Below are 16,329 nucleotides of genomic sequence, written 5' to 3' on the forward strand. Positions count from 1 at the left end.
TATCAAAGGCATATGATAGGGTCAGTTGGATTATTACAATGTCGTTAACACACCTTGGGTTCAAAGTAAGATCCATAAACTAAATAATGTGTTGTATTATATATGTTTCCTTTGATGTATTAATAAATGGATTAGCTTTAGATTTTTTTCATGCTGAAAGAGGTCTTTGTCAGGGTTTTCTGCTATCTTCTTTGTTGTTTCTCCTTCTAGTAGAAGGTTTAAGTAGATTATTGGTTGAGGCTAATGTTGGGTGTGGAGCCTGATTATCTTCTGTATTCAAAGGTATCGTCGCATTGGACACCAGTTCGTAAAGGGGCGGCAACGCCGCCCATAAAATATACATTGCAAGGGGGGTCCATGGGGGATAGCTGCAACCTTTGGGAGCCCCCCCCCCAGCACAAGGATCGGGGACAACGCCCCTGAAGCTAAAAATAGATGTAAAATTGCCTTGTAAAATGTTGTAATTTCATAGTCAATTTGGGTTGTTCATTAGGCGAAGATCTGACGGTAGATGTCATGTTTAATTTAAGTTTTTTTGCCCTAGAAAGCACCCCCTCGCTATATATGAGAGAATTGTATTGCATCTATGTAGATCTGTATTATGAGTGAGAAAGAGAGAGGAGATTGTGTGAGAGCGATGAGGGAATTACAGTGGATCTATTATAGGTTGTATCTCTTCATTTTGCTGGATAATATAAAAGGAAGGACTAGTTGTTTCTCTGTGGACATAGCCCAATTTGGGTGAACCACGTATATCTGTGTCTCTCTTGTTTTATGCGTTTTTTGTGTTTGTATTTATGCAATATATTTTATGTGTTTTGTTGATCTGTAATTTATAATTTTCTAACAACTGGTATAAGAGCTGAAGGTCTATTTGGCTTATAAACTCGCAGGAGAAAAGGGTTCCTGGTTCGAGTGGGAGCAATGGCGGAAGATGGTAGGTTTAGGGTCGAAAAATTTAACAGCCAAAACTACCAGCTGTGGAAGATGAAGATGGAAGATTATCTGTATCATAGAGATTTGTACCAACCATTGAGCGAAAAGGCAAAGAAGCCAACGAGTATGACAGACACAGAATGTGATATTCTCGACAGAAAGGCACTTGGAAGAATACGGCTGTGCCTAGTGGCGTCGGTAGTGTTTAATATTTCAAAGGAAACGACAACAGAGGGTTTAATGGCGACATTGGCCAAACTATATGAAAAACCCTCAGCCTCAAATAAGGTATTTCATATGAATCGTTTATTTAATATGAAAATGTCAGAAGGTGGATCTGTTGCTGATCATTTAAATGAATTTAATACAGTTACCAGTCAGTTAAGTTCTGTAGGGGTAACTTTTGATGATGAAGTTAGGTATTTTTTATTTCTGTGCTCATTGCCAGAAAGTTGGAATGGTTTAGTTATGGCCATTAGTAACTCTATCTCTGGATCTAGTACTTTAAAGTTTGATGATGTTGTCGGTGCAATCCTTAGCGAGGAAATGCGACGGAAAAGCTCCGATGAGACATCAGGTAATGCTTTGACTGCAGAGACTAGGGGAAGAAAAATGGAAAGAGGAAAGAACCCAGGATATCGCAGTAAGTCAAGGAAAGGCATATCCAAGTCCAGATCAGGAATAGTGTGCTAGAAATGCGGGAAGAAAGGCCACCTGAAGAAAGACTGCAAGTCTTGGAAGGGAAAAGATTAGATGCGCAACAAGAAAACAATCATGAAGTGAATGTGACAAGTGATGTGTTGCAAGATGCTTTGATTATTTCATTAGAAAATATTATTGATGCATGGGTGGTAGATTCAGGGGCCTCATTCCATGCAACACCTGATAGGAAACATTTTCATGATTATGTTCAAGGAGATTTTGGACGGGTTTGATTGGGTGATTATAAAACCTGTAAAATCATTGGAATGGGTACAATTTTCATAAAACAGCAGAATGGAAATCAATGGCTATTAAAGGAGGTAAGGCATGTTCCAGATCTAAAGAAAAATCTTATTTCAACAGGGCAGTTGGGAGGTGAAGGCTGTGTGACTACTTTTACAGATAAAACCTAGAAGGTCACTAAAGGATCCCTGGTAATAGCAAAAGGAGAAAAGGTCGGTACATTGTATTTATGCAATGGTATTTCTAACTCTATTAATGCTTTAACCTCTATAGGAGAAGATACGACATTGTGGCATCATAGGCTCGGGCACATGAGTGAGAAGGGGATGTAGATTCTTCACTCAAGAAATTTGTTGACAGGTTTGAAGCATGTTGATTTAAAATTCTTTGAGAATTGTGTTTATGGAAAACAGAAGAGAGTCAGATTCCTCATATTTGGGAAAGAAAAGAAGAGCAAAAAAATTAGAGCTTGTGCATACAGATGTATGGGGACCTGCTCAGGTATCATCTCTTGGTGGCTCTCGTTATTATGTTACTTTATTGATGATGCAACCAGAAAAACCTGGATTTATTGTATTCGAAATAAATCTGGTGTATTTGATACTTTCAAGAAATGGAAAGCTTTGGTTGAAAATGAGACAAGAAAAAGGTTGAAATGTCTCATATCAGAGAATGGAGGAGAATATTGCAGCAAAGAGTTTGATAGGTACTGTTCAGAGAATGGAATTCGCAGAGAGAAGACAATTCCAGGAACACCACAAGAAAATGGTGTGTCGGAAATGATGAATAGGACAATCATGGAGTGTGCAAGGTGCATGAGATTGCATGCAGGATTGCCTTTACAATTTTGGGTAGATGTTGTAGATACTGCTATTTATCTAATAAACGGAGGGCCTTCAAGTTCCTTGGATGGTGGTATTCCAAAGGAGGCATGGACAAGTAAAAAGGTAAACTACTCATTTTTAAAAACTTTTGGTTGTGAATCCTTTGTCCACATTAATAAAGAAAATAGAACAAAGCTTGAGGCAAAATCAAAGAAATGTACTTTTATTGGATATGGTGTTAATGATTTTGGTTATCGCTTTTATGATTATGAAAAACACAAAATCATTAGGAGCAGAGATGTCATATTCAATGAAAAGGTTTTGTATAAGGATCAGTTACGGGAAAAGAAACAAGAAAAAGAAAACATAGAACACACAGTGCTTGATGAGATCACAGAAAAAGTGATGGTGCCTAAAAATCATAATGATCAACAGCCAGAATAACAACCACAACAGCAACAAGCACCTCAAACACCTAAAAGTGGTGTTAGAAAATATACCAGGATAAGTAGACCCCCTGAACGATACTCTCCTTCATTATATTATGTATTGTTGACTGATTCTGGTGAACCAAAATGTTATGAAGAAGCAATGCAGGTAGAAACCAAGAAGAAGTGCGAGCAAGCCATGAAAGAAGAGATGGAATCCTTAGCACGTAACCAGACTTGGGACTTAGTCAAGTTTCCTGCAAGTAAAACAGCATTGCAAAATAAATGGGTTTACAGGTTGAAGGAAGAAGATGGAGGTAGACAAAGGTATAAAGCTAGAATTGTGGTGAAGGGGTTTACACAGAAAAAGGGTATAGACTTTGATGAGATATTTTCTCCTGTTGTTAAAATGACTTCAATCAGAACTATTTCAAGTGGAGTAGTAGCTGAAGATTTGCATCTTGAGTAGTTAGATGTAAAGACAGCTTTTTTCCATGGAGAGTTGGAGGAAGAGATATATATGCAACGTCCACAATGATATGAGGTAAAAGTTAAGGAGAAACTAGTGTGCAGATTGAAGAAGGGCTTGTATGGCTTAAAACAGGCTCCAAGGCAGTGGTATCTACAATTTAACAGGTTTATGTTTGAACAAGGTTATACTAGATGTCACTCTGATCATTGTGTTTATCTCAAAAGACAAAATGATGGCAGCTATATTATATTGTTATTGTATGTAGATGACATGCTTGTTGCAGGTTCTAACATGCAGGAAATAAATTTGCTCAAAAGAAAATTGGCAAACTCATTTGCAATGAAGGATTTGGGTGCTACACAACAAATACTTGGTATGAGAATAACTAGAGACGGGAAGAATCACAAATTGACATTGTCTCAGAGTGAGTACATACAAAAGGTGTTGAAAAGGTTTAATATGCAGAATTCAAAACCAGTTAGTATACCTTTGGCTAGCCATTTCAAACTAAGTAAGGAAATGTGTCCCAAGACTCAAGAAGAAATGGCTGATATGTCTAAAGTTCCATATGCATCAGCAGTTGGAAGCTTAATGTATGCAATGGTTTGCACAAGGCCTGATATTGCACATGCAGTGGGAGTTGTAAGCAGGTACATGAACAATCTAGGAAAAGAACATTGGATGGCAATAAAGTGGATTCTCATGTATTTGAGAGGTACCACAAATCAAGCATTATGCTTTGGTGGTTCAAACATTGCTCTACAGGGATATGTTGATGCAGATATTGTGGGTGCTAGAGATAGCAGGAAGAGTACCACAGGGTATGAGTTTACTGTAGGTGAAACAGCGGTCAGTTGGGTCTCAAAACTGCAAAGTGTTGTTGCACTCTCAACAACAGAAGTAGAGTATGTTGCTGCTACATAGGCTAGTAAAGAAATGATTTGGTTACAAAGGTTTCTGGATGAATTGGGTAAGAAGCAGGAGTTGGGCAGGTTATACAGTGACAGCCAGAGTGCCATACATCTTGCAAAGAACTCTACATTTCATTCCAAGACTAAACATATACAGCTCAAGTACCATTTCATACGGTCAGCATTGGAAGATGGACAGTTGAAGATGGAAAAGATACACACTAGCCAGAATCCTGCAAATATGTTAACAAAAGTTGTAACCAGGGAGAAACTGAGAGTCTGATCAGTTTCAATTGGTCTTCAAGTTTGATGAAGAAGATTAGAAACATCCAGGTCCAAAGTGGAGTCATTGTTCAGCAAATGAAGCAGCGGTGGAGTTGCTATAATACTCTCCAAGTGGGAGATTGTTGGGTGTGGAGCTTGATTATCTTCTGTATTCAAAGGTATCGTCGCATTGGACCCTAGTTCGTAATGGGACGGCAACGTCGCTCGTAAAATATATGCTAGAAGGGGGGTCCAGGGGGGTGGCTGTAACCTTTGGGAGCCCCCCCCCCTGGCTAGGGGATCGGGGGCAGCATCCCTGAAGCTAAAAATAGATGTAAATTTGTCTTGTAAAATGTTGTAATTTCGTAGTCAATCTGAGCCGTTCATTAGATGGAGATCTGACGGTAGATGTTATGTTTAATTTAGGTTTTTTTTCCCTAGAAGGCACCCCCTCGCTATATATGAGGGAATTTTATTACATCTATGTAGATCTATATTCTGAGTGAGAAATAGAGAGGAGATTGTGTGAGAGCGAAGAGGGAATTACAGTGGATCTGTTGTAGGTTGTATCTCTTCAGTTTGTTGGATAATATAAAAGGAAGGACTGGTTGTTTCTCCGTGGACATAGCCCAAATTGGGTGAACCACGTATATCTGTGTCTCTCTTATTTTATGCATTTTCTGTGTTTGTATTTCTGCAATATATTTTATGTGTTCCATGCTCTGTAATATATAATTTTCTAACAGATAAGAGGGGAAACCTCAAAGGTGCCACAGTGGCAGGTGATCTGACCGTCACTCATATTATTTTTGTTTATGATATTCTTTTGTTCATCGATGAGTCCATAATGGATCTAACCACAATCAAAGTAGCCTTGTCGCTATTTGAAAAAGCTATAGGTATGTTGATAAATCTTTAGAAATCATCTTTCTCATAAGTTGGTTTATCTAGAGAGGAGATCATAAATTCCCAAAACTTATTTCCCTTTCATTCATTGACTTTGGATAAGGGTTTGAAATGTCTAGGCTTTCATCTAAAGCCTAATAACTATAAAAAAGAATATTGGCATTGGTTGTTATCAAAGATTGAAAAAAGACTTTAAGGGATGGAGTTTTAGATGTCTCTCTTATGCAAGTAGACTCGTACTCATTAAATGTGCCCTTGAATCTCTTTTGGTTTTTTGTATGTCATTGTCATGGATTTTGAAGGGGATCCTAAATTATGTTTGTAAATGTTGATGTACATTTCTTTGGTTGGGTTCAAAGGACAGTCGTATCTTCCCATGGGTGAAATAGAATAGAATTACTCTCCCTAAGAAGTAGGGAGGCTGGGACCTTAAGAATCTGGTTAGATTTTCAAAGGCTTTGGCTACTAAGGACAGATGGAGGCTAATTTCTACTTAAATCTTATGGACAGAGGTCGTTCATAAAAAATACATTTACCCACTCTCTTTTGAAGATTGAGTCAGGTCTCCAAATAAGCACAAATCAAATGTAATTCTGGTGTGGAAAGCAGTGATTGAATCTTTTAGTTTCATTGAAAAGGGGTTAGCTCGGAAGGTGGGATATGGATAAAGAGTTAGAATTGGTCATGATCCATGGATTGGATGTGGAGAAAATGATATACTTCCCCAGGAGATGGTGGATTTCATCAATGAAAATGGGAGAAGAACTTTGAATTAGGCGGCTGACATGGATAACACGTCTATATGGGCTTAGAGATGGTTGAGCGCTCAGCGTTTAAATTTACTAATAGCCTAGTATAATCAGTGGTTGAATTACATTATTTCCCTAAATATTTCACATGTGAGGTTACAGGATAGGGTCAATATTTTGTAGTGGGTTCACTCGCCATTCGGGGAATACACCCCAAAAACAAGATACTTGTTCATAATATATGATAAAGAGCCAGGGGGTCTAGCTTGGTGATGGAAGATGGTGTGAAAACAAAAATGTTCGACAAAATGCAAATTGTTTTGGTGGTGTATTTTAGAAAATAAGCTCCCTGCTAGTGATAATTTAAAAAAGAGGAGCTTCTCTGGCCTGAGTTGGTGTCCCCTCTGCAAAGAAACCGAGGAAACAATTGATCACCTATTCATGTTTTTACCATATGCTAGTAATATTTGGAACTTTGTTCGTAGTGCTTTATTAGTCAGTCCTTTGTCACAAGGTATATCTTGCAGGGAAGCATGGAAATCATGGTGGGATTCAAAAAATCCAAAATAGATAAGAAACTTCCTTCCATTATGAGTTGGGGGATTTGGCTAGCCTGGAATAAAGTTATCTTCTAGGAGAAAGAATCAATCCCTGACATAGTGGTTTCCTAGGTTGTGGCTACCTATGAGCTCATTCCAGATGATGATTCAGTCATTGACCAAGAATAATCACAGATGAACAAGTGGACATGTCGCGCCCTTGGGCATATTTTGATGGTGCCTCCCAAGTTGGTAGTGTGTGGTGGGGAGGAGCAATTTTATTTTTAAATGAACATCATTCATACAAACTTCAAATTGGATCGAGTCTGGCACAAATAATTACTCATAACTCTTAAACCTCAAGCTTTTGCTTCTTTTTGCTTTAGAAAAGGAGTGCAGCCAGTTACAGGTTTTTGGTGATTCTCTCATTGTCGTGAATTGGTTTAATGAAACATTTAGGTGTCACTTTCATACACTCAATCCCATTTTGAAGGAATTTCTTCTTTTAAAGAGAAAATTCAATCATATTTCATGTTATCACATTTACAGGGAAAGAAATGTCATTTTTGATGAATTATCCAAGGCAAGCGCGCCACAAGATTTGGGCACATGGAAGATATGAGTGAAAATTGGCAATGAACACTATGAGTTCTACCACGGACCATTCATGGATGGTTTGCAGGTGGAAAATGCACTAGATTGAAGACACCATCCTTTTCGCACAACCTCTTTTCATATCTTTGAGTTGAAAGGAGGCCAATTTTGTTTTGGTCAATGATTATGTATATGTGATATTTTGGTTAAATCATGTTGATGATCTAATTTAATTGGCTTAATAGGTTGGTCTTTGTTTGTAATTGCTTTAGATGAAAGGTTGGAATGTATAAATAGTCTTCTTTCTCATGCTACTATATTTAGACTCTAATCTTGTGTTAGGCCTCTAAAGGCCTGTTACTTTTTTCTGATAACTTGGTAGGTTGGTTGTTACAAAACAACCATTTTTTGAATGCACCTATGTGCATCTACAACATGTAATTTTCACTCTTATTAATGAAAATTACGATTTTTCCTTGGGGCAAAAAACATGATAATTCAATTTTATGTTTAAATTTAATTAATAAGCAAATAAAAACTTAATACTTTAAAATATATATATATATATATATATATATATATATATATATATATTTTACTTACTCATAAAATAAATTATAAAATATGTTAAAGAAAAATGTCATATGCATATATTGTAGCACTTTTTCTTTCTATATATAACTATGTTTTTAATAAAATTAAAAATAAGAATATTTCTATATACAGAGATGAGAAATTTATATATAATATAATAGTATTATAAAGAATCAATATAAATTTAGTCTAGGAGACAAGTTAATTGGCGATCGCCATATTATAAAGTATTATGTAAAATTCAAATCTCCCTATGGATATTTACACTACAAAATAAAATAAAATCAATAAAAATTTATATTATCTTTTAATATATAAAATGTTTAGAGTAATCAAATTTTTTGAGATACAATTTTTTTTTTAATTTTATATTCGGAAGAAAAAATTAAATTAAATTAAATTAAAAAATCACATTTTAAAAAATTCGATTCTTTTCGATACTAAATAAAAACAAAATTAAAATAAATATATATATATTTTTACTTTAGAATTGATAAAAATTTATATAAAATTTAAATATTTTCACTATAATATTACCGAGCATTAACCATTTATACATTAAAAAAAATATAATTAACTAAAAAATTTACATTTTATAATAAATTTCCATCATAATTTATTAAGTATATAGACATTACCATCCACCAAAAGCATTTTCTAAAAGGTTCCAATAAAATATTTAGGAATGAAACAAAATGTGTATGCATATTAAATGAATGAGTGAAGCATATTAATGAGATTATGAGCATTCTGTCTCCATCGATAGTAGAGTTGGCCATATGCATCATTTCGAGCGTTACTGTAAGATGCCATGCCATAAAAATATATGTAAAGTAGTGTTGAAGCATGTAAGGGGACATGTATAGCATGCAAAAGAGAAAGGAAACTCCCTGCTTTAGGAATACAAACATGTCATTACCAATAGACATTAAGGTTTATTTAAATTTAAATCATACTTAATAAGGGTTAATTAAGTAATGAAATTGATTAGTTTGAGTAGGAAATTTGTATTATTCATTTTGAAATAAAAGATGAATTGATAAAAGTAAATAAATCTTAAAGAAATGTGAAAAATAATAATATTAAAGAATCTTCTACATGGTTGTAGAAAAGTATTTCAAAAACTTAAATAGATAATACAGATTTGTCATTACAGATATACATAAAGGTTTATTTAAATTATACTTAAACCTTTATTTAAATAGGTTTATTTAAATTATATTTAAATTTTTATTTAAATTATACTTAATAAATGTTAATTAAGTAATGAAATTGATTAGTTTGTGTAGGAAATTTGTATTATTATTTTGAAACAAAAGATGAATCGATAAAAGTGAATAAATCTTATATATATATGTATGTTAGAGAACCTTCTACATGGTTATAGAAAAGTATTTCAAAAACTTAAATAGATATTGTTTAAGACAGAAGTGAAACACAAAATACAGTGGTTGTTTTACCGTCTATTACCAATTTATGTGTATAAATGTAATTCATATTATAGGAAGATGAAGTGAAGAAGTGAGTACAACAATAGTGGGAGCATGGAGTCATAAGACCCATTATGTCACACTATGGGCCACCCATGATCATAGTCCCAAGAAGGATGGAACTTGGATAATGTGTATTGACTACATAAATTTTATCAAGATTTCTCAAGAATTGATACTCATCTCCTAAGGTTGATGACTTGTTGGACTAGTTGTAACATGTAAAATACTCTACCAAATATCTCAAATTGGGATACCATCATGTTAGAGACAAAGAAGATTGCATCTAAAAGAATGAATTTGAAACAAGGAAAGGTGTGTATGAATGGCCAATAATGTATTTTGGTTTATGCAACATACTAGCTACATTTTTATACTTTATGAATGATGTATTTCATCCCTACATAGAATCAATTGTAATAGTATACTTGGACTATATATTTATTTTTACCTCTACCCAGGAAGAGCATATCTAACATTTTATCCAAGTGTTATAAAGTTTAATGAACCATTAGTTGCTAGAAAAACTTAAGAAATGTGAGTTCTATTAGCATTGCCTAGTGTACATGGGGTATGTGATTAATGGATGATAACCCAATCTTGATCCTTCTAAAATGGAGGTCATCATGAAATGGTTAACTCATGTTAACATTACATAAGTATATTTATGGGGCATCCCAATACCTTCATAATTCCTTAGTATCATTTTTAGTTGTGCCTGTATCACTTCATGATATAATAGCCAGTGGAAGAGCTTCCAAAAGGAGAAACAATCAACAAAAAAAAAATTGAAGAACTAAAATTAAAGGTCGGTATAAGAACCATTCTTAGCATTGCCTAATTTGTCTAAACCCTCCAAAGTGGAGACATAGTAACTATGTTATGGGAGTAGTATTATATAGTGAGGTAATCCATCCTATTGTCATTATGAGTTGTTTCATGGAACAATTCTAAACTACCACACAAATTACTAGAAAATTTGCATTGATCCAAGTTACCAAGAAGCGGAAGCACTATCTAATAGGAAAAGAGACCATAATCCACACCAATCACCATACTTTATAATACTTACAAGCCCACAATAAGCTTCAATAATAAATACACTACAAATGAATGGGATCTTTACAATGATTTCATCTTATTATCAAATATGAGAAATTCATCACTAACAAGATGCTAAATATGTTGTCAAGACAATTGCACCTAAAATTATAGCATTTGAGCTTTTATTCACATGGATCCTTTCATCCATGAAACATATAAAAAGAAATACATAAAAGAAAAGGACTTCAAGGAGATATTTTAACAATTGAAAACCAAGCTCTTGAAAAAGGAGGGACAACACGGGAAACTACTATCTTGAAGAATGATTACTCTGTAAATTGGATAAATTGTGTGTGCATAAAGGTAAAATAACACAACTTATAAGAAAAATGTGTTGTCCAACAACTTAGTGATTTTTGAAGCCATACATAATAATGGTTTCTTCCTTGTGGTTGTACACAACATACATGGTGAATTGAGACTATGCATTGCATTATGGATACTTGTTCAACCTACATGTAGCTCATACAGATTGTATGCTACTTCATAGGCCATTCACTCACACCTTCAATGCAAAATATTGGGTTGGGTGTTTGTTCCAAGCCATTAAACATTGCATTGGGTTATTGTTTATCCCAAACAGAAAATGGTCTTAAAAAAAATCATGCTTATTTAACTAATTTTTCCTTCATTCAATTTGGAAATGGGGAATCTTTGGCATAGAGTGGCTTTGTCTTATTCCACGTTTTTCTTATGTGGCCATCTATTATGTGTGTGAAATGTTTTCTCATAAATGTTTTACTGAATGGTAAGTAAATATAAATTTACTTTGACACTTGCATTGTCATGGTGCAAGTACATGACACTAAATGCTACAGCTAAATCTTGAACTCCTATAAAGAATCAAACAATTGCTTCTTCTTTTATTTGCATTGAAATTCACTAAATCTGATAATACTGGAATAGCTCAGCAATTTGTGTAGGTCAACCCTAGTCAAATTGAATGGTTCTTTTTGTAAGTGGCTACTCATATGGTTGCTAGGACATGTATGGCATAATAGTCCTATATTAATATTCATACGATGGAAAATTCAAGAATGAATTGAATTACACCTTGAATATTGAATGCACATGTATATTTGCATCAATGCTATGGAAACTTCACAATGAAGGAAGTGGTTTTGTTTGTTGATGATAGAGCAATCTAATTTATTCATTATTTTCTTTGACTCCTCTACTTTTATCACCCATTTCTTCATATCATTGGTATATTAGTTATCATTAGATTGTGCTAAGTTGATTCCAAGCAGATCCAATTAGGTTGCACTCCAAAATACATATGTGAGGAACTTTGCATGAAAATAGGGCATTTCAATCAAAACTATCTTCTCATACTTGAAGAGTAGGAGCAAAATTTGAAGCAGATAAGCATAGTCAATCTTAATGTGCCTACTTAGTGAAAAATAATAGAGAAACCAACTCAGAGTCCCTTTTATTATTGGTATTGTTAGCTACGTGCAAGTGATGCCAAGGCTAGAGATCTTCATATAAGACTAAGAACAGAGGTCATATTTTAATCTATGTTGGTGAAGTGAGTGGCTATAATTCCCTTGTTTAAGGATCACATGGCATCAAAGTAGTTGAATCCTTGATTGTGATTCATCTACCAAAACTTTGAAGAGAATGAAAACTTGACATGGTAAAGTAAAAATATAAGGGTTAGAGGACCTGCAAACCATCAATGTTTAGTTTTGAGAAGAAAACGAGTACTTGAAGGAGAAGGTTTAGATGTATAATCAAAATATGACATAGATGGAGAAGAATCGTGCGACCTCAAAAATAATATTTCCATTGCTAAAAAAATTGACTTGATGAATGTTAATATTCTCTCACAACTAAAATGGAAAATTATGACAAGATCAAAGTGCATCTTGTGCAATTTGGAGAGAATGGAATTCAGATGAATAGATCGTAGGAGGATAGGCTTATCCAACTAATGAATCAACAACAACAAGAGTTGGTAGAGAAGAAAGAGGTAAAGGTAAAACTACAAGAAGTTGTCCAAGAGAGCAAGGAAGCATTGGGTGTGGAACCTGATTATCTTACTTTCAGAGTTCTTGTTTTAGTTGGGTGTGGATCCCAGTCCATGATAGGGGGTGTGGGTGGGGTGGGGGAGGGGGGTTTGGGGGGCTTGTTGCCCCACTATTACTATCGTTGTTTCCCCCGAAAGAAAAATTTAGAGGAAAATTGCCTTGTAAAATATTGTAATTTCGTAGTCAATATAGGTTGTTCATTAGGCGAAAATATGATGGTCAAAGTTATGTTTATTTAGGGTTTTTGGCCCTAGAAGGCAACCCTCGGTTCATATGATGAAATTGTATTGCGACTATGTATTATTATTTTGTGTGAGAAAAAGAGAGGAGATTGTGTGAGAGCAAAGAGGAAGTTACAGTGGATGTGTTGTAGGTTGTATCCCTTCAGTTTATTGGATAATATAAAAGGAACGATTGGTTGTTTCTCCCTTGACATAGCCCAAATTGGGTGAAACACATATATTTGTGTCTCTCTTGTTTTATGCTTTTCTATGTTTGTTCTTCCATGATATTTTATGTGTTCCATTACTCTGTTATTTAATTTCTAATAGAAGTAAAGACCCTCCATAGTTATCGCAAAGGCCAATAACATGACTAAGATGACCATTGAATTTTACCTCCTTCGAAGCTTTCCCAAGAACAATTTGGTGATTTTGAAAAGCATAAAAGAGCCATTGGTTCAAAATTGTTAAGGCATATTCCTACAATGAACAAGGGCTAGACAAGAGAAGGAAAGGTAGCCTAAGTTTTGTTGTAGCTAAACTAAGGATCAAGCATGAATACATAGTTTTCGATTGGAAAGAGGAAATGGTTGTGAACATCAATATTAGATTTTTGAAAGAAAAAGACATGGAAACAATTATTTTTTCATCAAAAGAAATAGGAATAGAAAATGAGGATGGTAGCACACCACCGCTCCATTATGAACCTTGTGCCTTAAAAATGATAAGAAACCAATCATTATAGTCATGTTTGAGGGTTGGGGCGGGGGGGGGGTTCCTTTTATAATGAATACAATGTACAAGATAATATTTGATGATGCTAACACTAGGTCTCCTTAGTGTGTGTATGTGTGTGTATGAGATAGAGGGTACAATTATAATAAAACAGGAGATGAAAAGTTCTAACCTACATACCAATATAAAAATAGCAATGTAATCACTCAATAACTAGGTCTTAATAAGAGTTTTTAAGGCTAATATGGGGCTTATATAGGGCTTAACATGTCCCTTCCCTTCAAACAAGTGTTGTCCTCAACACTTGACCACTTGCAGGTGTTTCTGCACGAATAACTCATCTTCCCATGCCCATTCCTCCATTGGTAGGTTCTTCCATTTGATGAGGTACTCAGTAATTGCTCAATTTCTCAACCACTTAATCCTTAATTCTAGGATTATTTATGGTTCTAGTATGATTTTCCATTATTCATTGATTTACAGTAAAATAGTTTGTATTGGGATCTTCTCACTAATTAACTTCTTTAATCAAGAAACATGGAAGATTGGATGTACACATGAAGATGGATGCAACTCCAGTTTGTAAGCCATACTTCCAATCCTTTCCAACACCTTATAGGGGCCATAATACCTTAGTTCTAATTTATTGTCATTCTTTTGTTGCTTGAGGGGCATCTGTTTATATGGTTTTAGCACAAATACTCAGTCCCCCACTTCAACTTACCTTTCATTGAGATGTTGATATGTTTTTTGTTCCATGCTATTTTGTGATATAACTAAGTTTCCCTTCAATGGTTTGAGAACTTGTTATTGGTGGTGTATGTGGTCCTCTACTACTTGATACTTTACAGTCCCTATTAAGGGTGATGTGGTGGATGGAAGATGATATCCATAAAGTGCCATAAAATGGTAACTTTTTTTATGAAGTGTGGAAGGATGTGTTGCACCACCATTCTGACAAGGGCAACCATTTGACCCATTGTGTTTATTTATCATATGCAAAGAAACATAGATATCCTTCTAAACATTTATTCACAATCTCAGTTTTCCCATCAAATTGAGGATGGTAAGATGAGTTGTGAGCCAATTGAGTACCCAAACAAGAAAATAATTCAATCCAAAAAATTTTAGTAAAAATTGGATCTCTATCACTTACAATAATCTTTGGTATTTTGCGTATCTTTTGGACTATTTCCATGAATCAGTTGGATTTATTTTAAAAGGATGAGAAATAGAGAAAAAAAAGGCTAATTTCTCATTCGATCTACCACTACCATAATGACACTCTTTCCTTCATATTTGGGTAAACCTATAATAAAATCCATTGAAACTTCTTCCCAAACCTTGCTTTATGGATAATGGATGAAGAATCCTTGGGGTTCTGATTGTCTCTCACTTATTCTATTGGAAAACCACACATATGGCCACAAAATTTTGCTCATCTGCTTTAAGACCTTCCAAAAAATATCTTTCTTGATCCTATGGTAAGTCTTCATGAACCTTGGAACTGGGAATTGCATGCGATAGAGCGATCCGAGCGATCAGGAACGAGCTGCCTCAGCCCTCGCAGGCCGCCTCCCTGCGTGCTCTGAATCGACCTCAGCGAGTTGAGCCGGATCGGATTTATTGCAGAACTGGAGGCCGCATCCACCTGTTCGCGCTTCCCTTGAGGGTGGATCCGTCTAAGCTTGAGGGTGGGCTGCTTTATGGAGATCTCTGGAATCTGACTAGCAGAGATCCGAGATCCTGGAGACTCTGGGTTCCCCCCAGGGCTCCCCATCTGCTCCTCCGCCGCTTTCACTTTCGGAGGCCTTCAAGCGGCTTCTGACAGGGCTCCCCAAGAAGAAATCCCCTGATCCTTTGAAATTTGTCAAAAATATGGATGATATCCCTTCGATCTCCCTTCCGCCTGAAACCCCGATGCAAGTTGCTCTGTCGTTGTCCGAACGAGCCCTAATCAGCCAGTTTACGAGGCTCTGGCCGTCCCCAAAATCCACGGAGAGCTGGGTCTCCAGAAATTGGGCGCCATTGATCAGAGAAAACGTTACCTCTTATTTTCTGGGGAGAGGGTACTTCCTCTTTGAATTCACTGCAAAGGAAGACAAAGACCTGATCTTCCGAAACAGCCCCTACTTCATGGGTGCTTGGGGTCTGTACCTCAACAAATGGACCCCGGATTTTGATCCAGCAGTCAATGTTCCTAATGCAGTCCTGGTGTGGGTTAGACTCCCGAACCTCCCGGTCCATTTTTGGAATTGGGACTCCCTGCGTCACATTGGAAATGCCCTCGGGAAATTTATTGATCAAGTGAACAACAAGGATCAATACGACTGCGCCCGGATCTGCGTAGAAGTAGATCTAGAGGTAGGGCTTCCAGAGGCCATTACGTTAAATGTCGAAAGCTGGACGCATCTGCAGAAGCTGGACTATGAGCAGCTGCCCTTCAAATGTTGGAAATGTCACGTGTATGGCCATTTCGCCAGAGGCTGCCCATCCAACATTGAAGCCACGCAGGGAAAGGAGGATGGATGGAACCAAACCAAGCAACACAAATCTAAGAAGACAGGAGGACCTAGCGGCAAAG

The sequence above is a fragment of the Pinus tabuliformis genome, chromosome 7, assembly GCF_031772625.1.
Source record: "Pinus tabuliformis cultivar Carrire ecotype Pingquan chromosome 7, CPIR1, whole genome shotgun sequence".
Classification (NCBI taxonomy): domain Eukaryota; kingdom Viridiplantae; phylum Streptophyta; class Pinopsida; order Pinales; family Pinaceae; genus Pinus; species Pinus tabuliformis.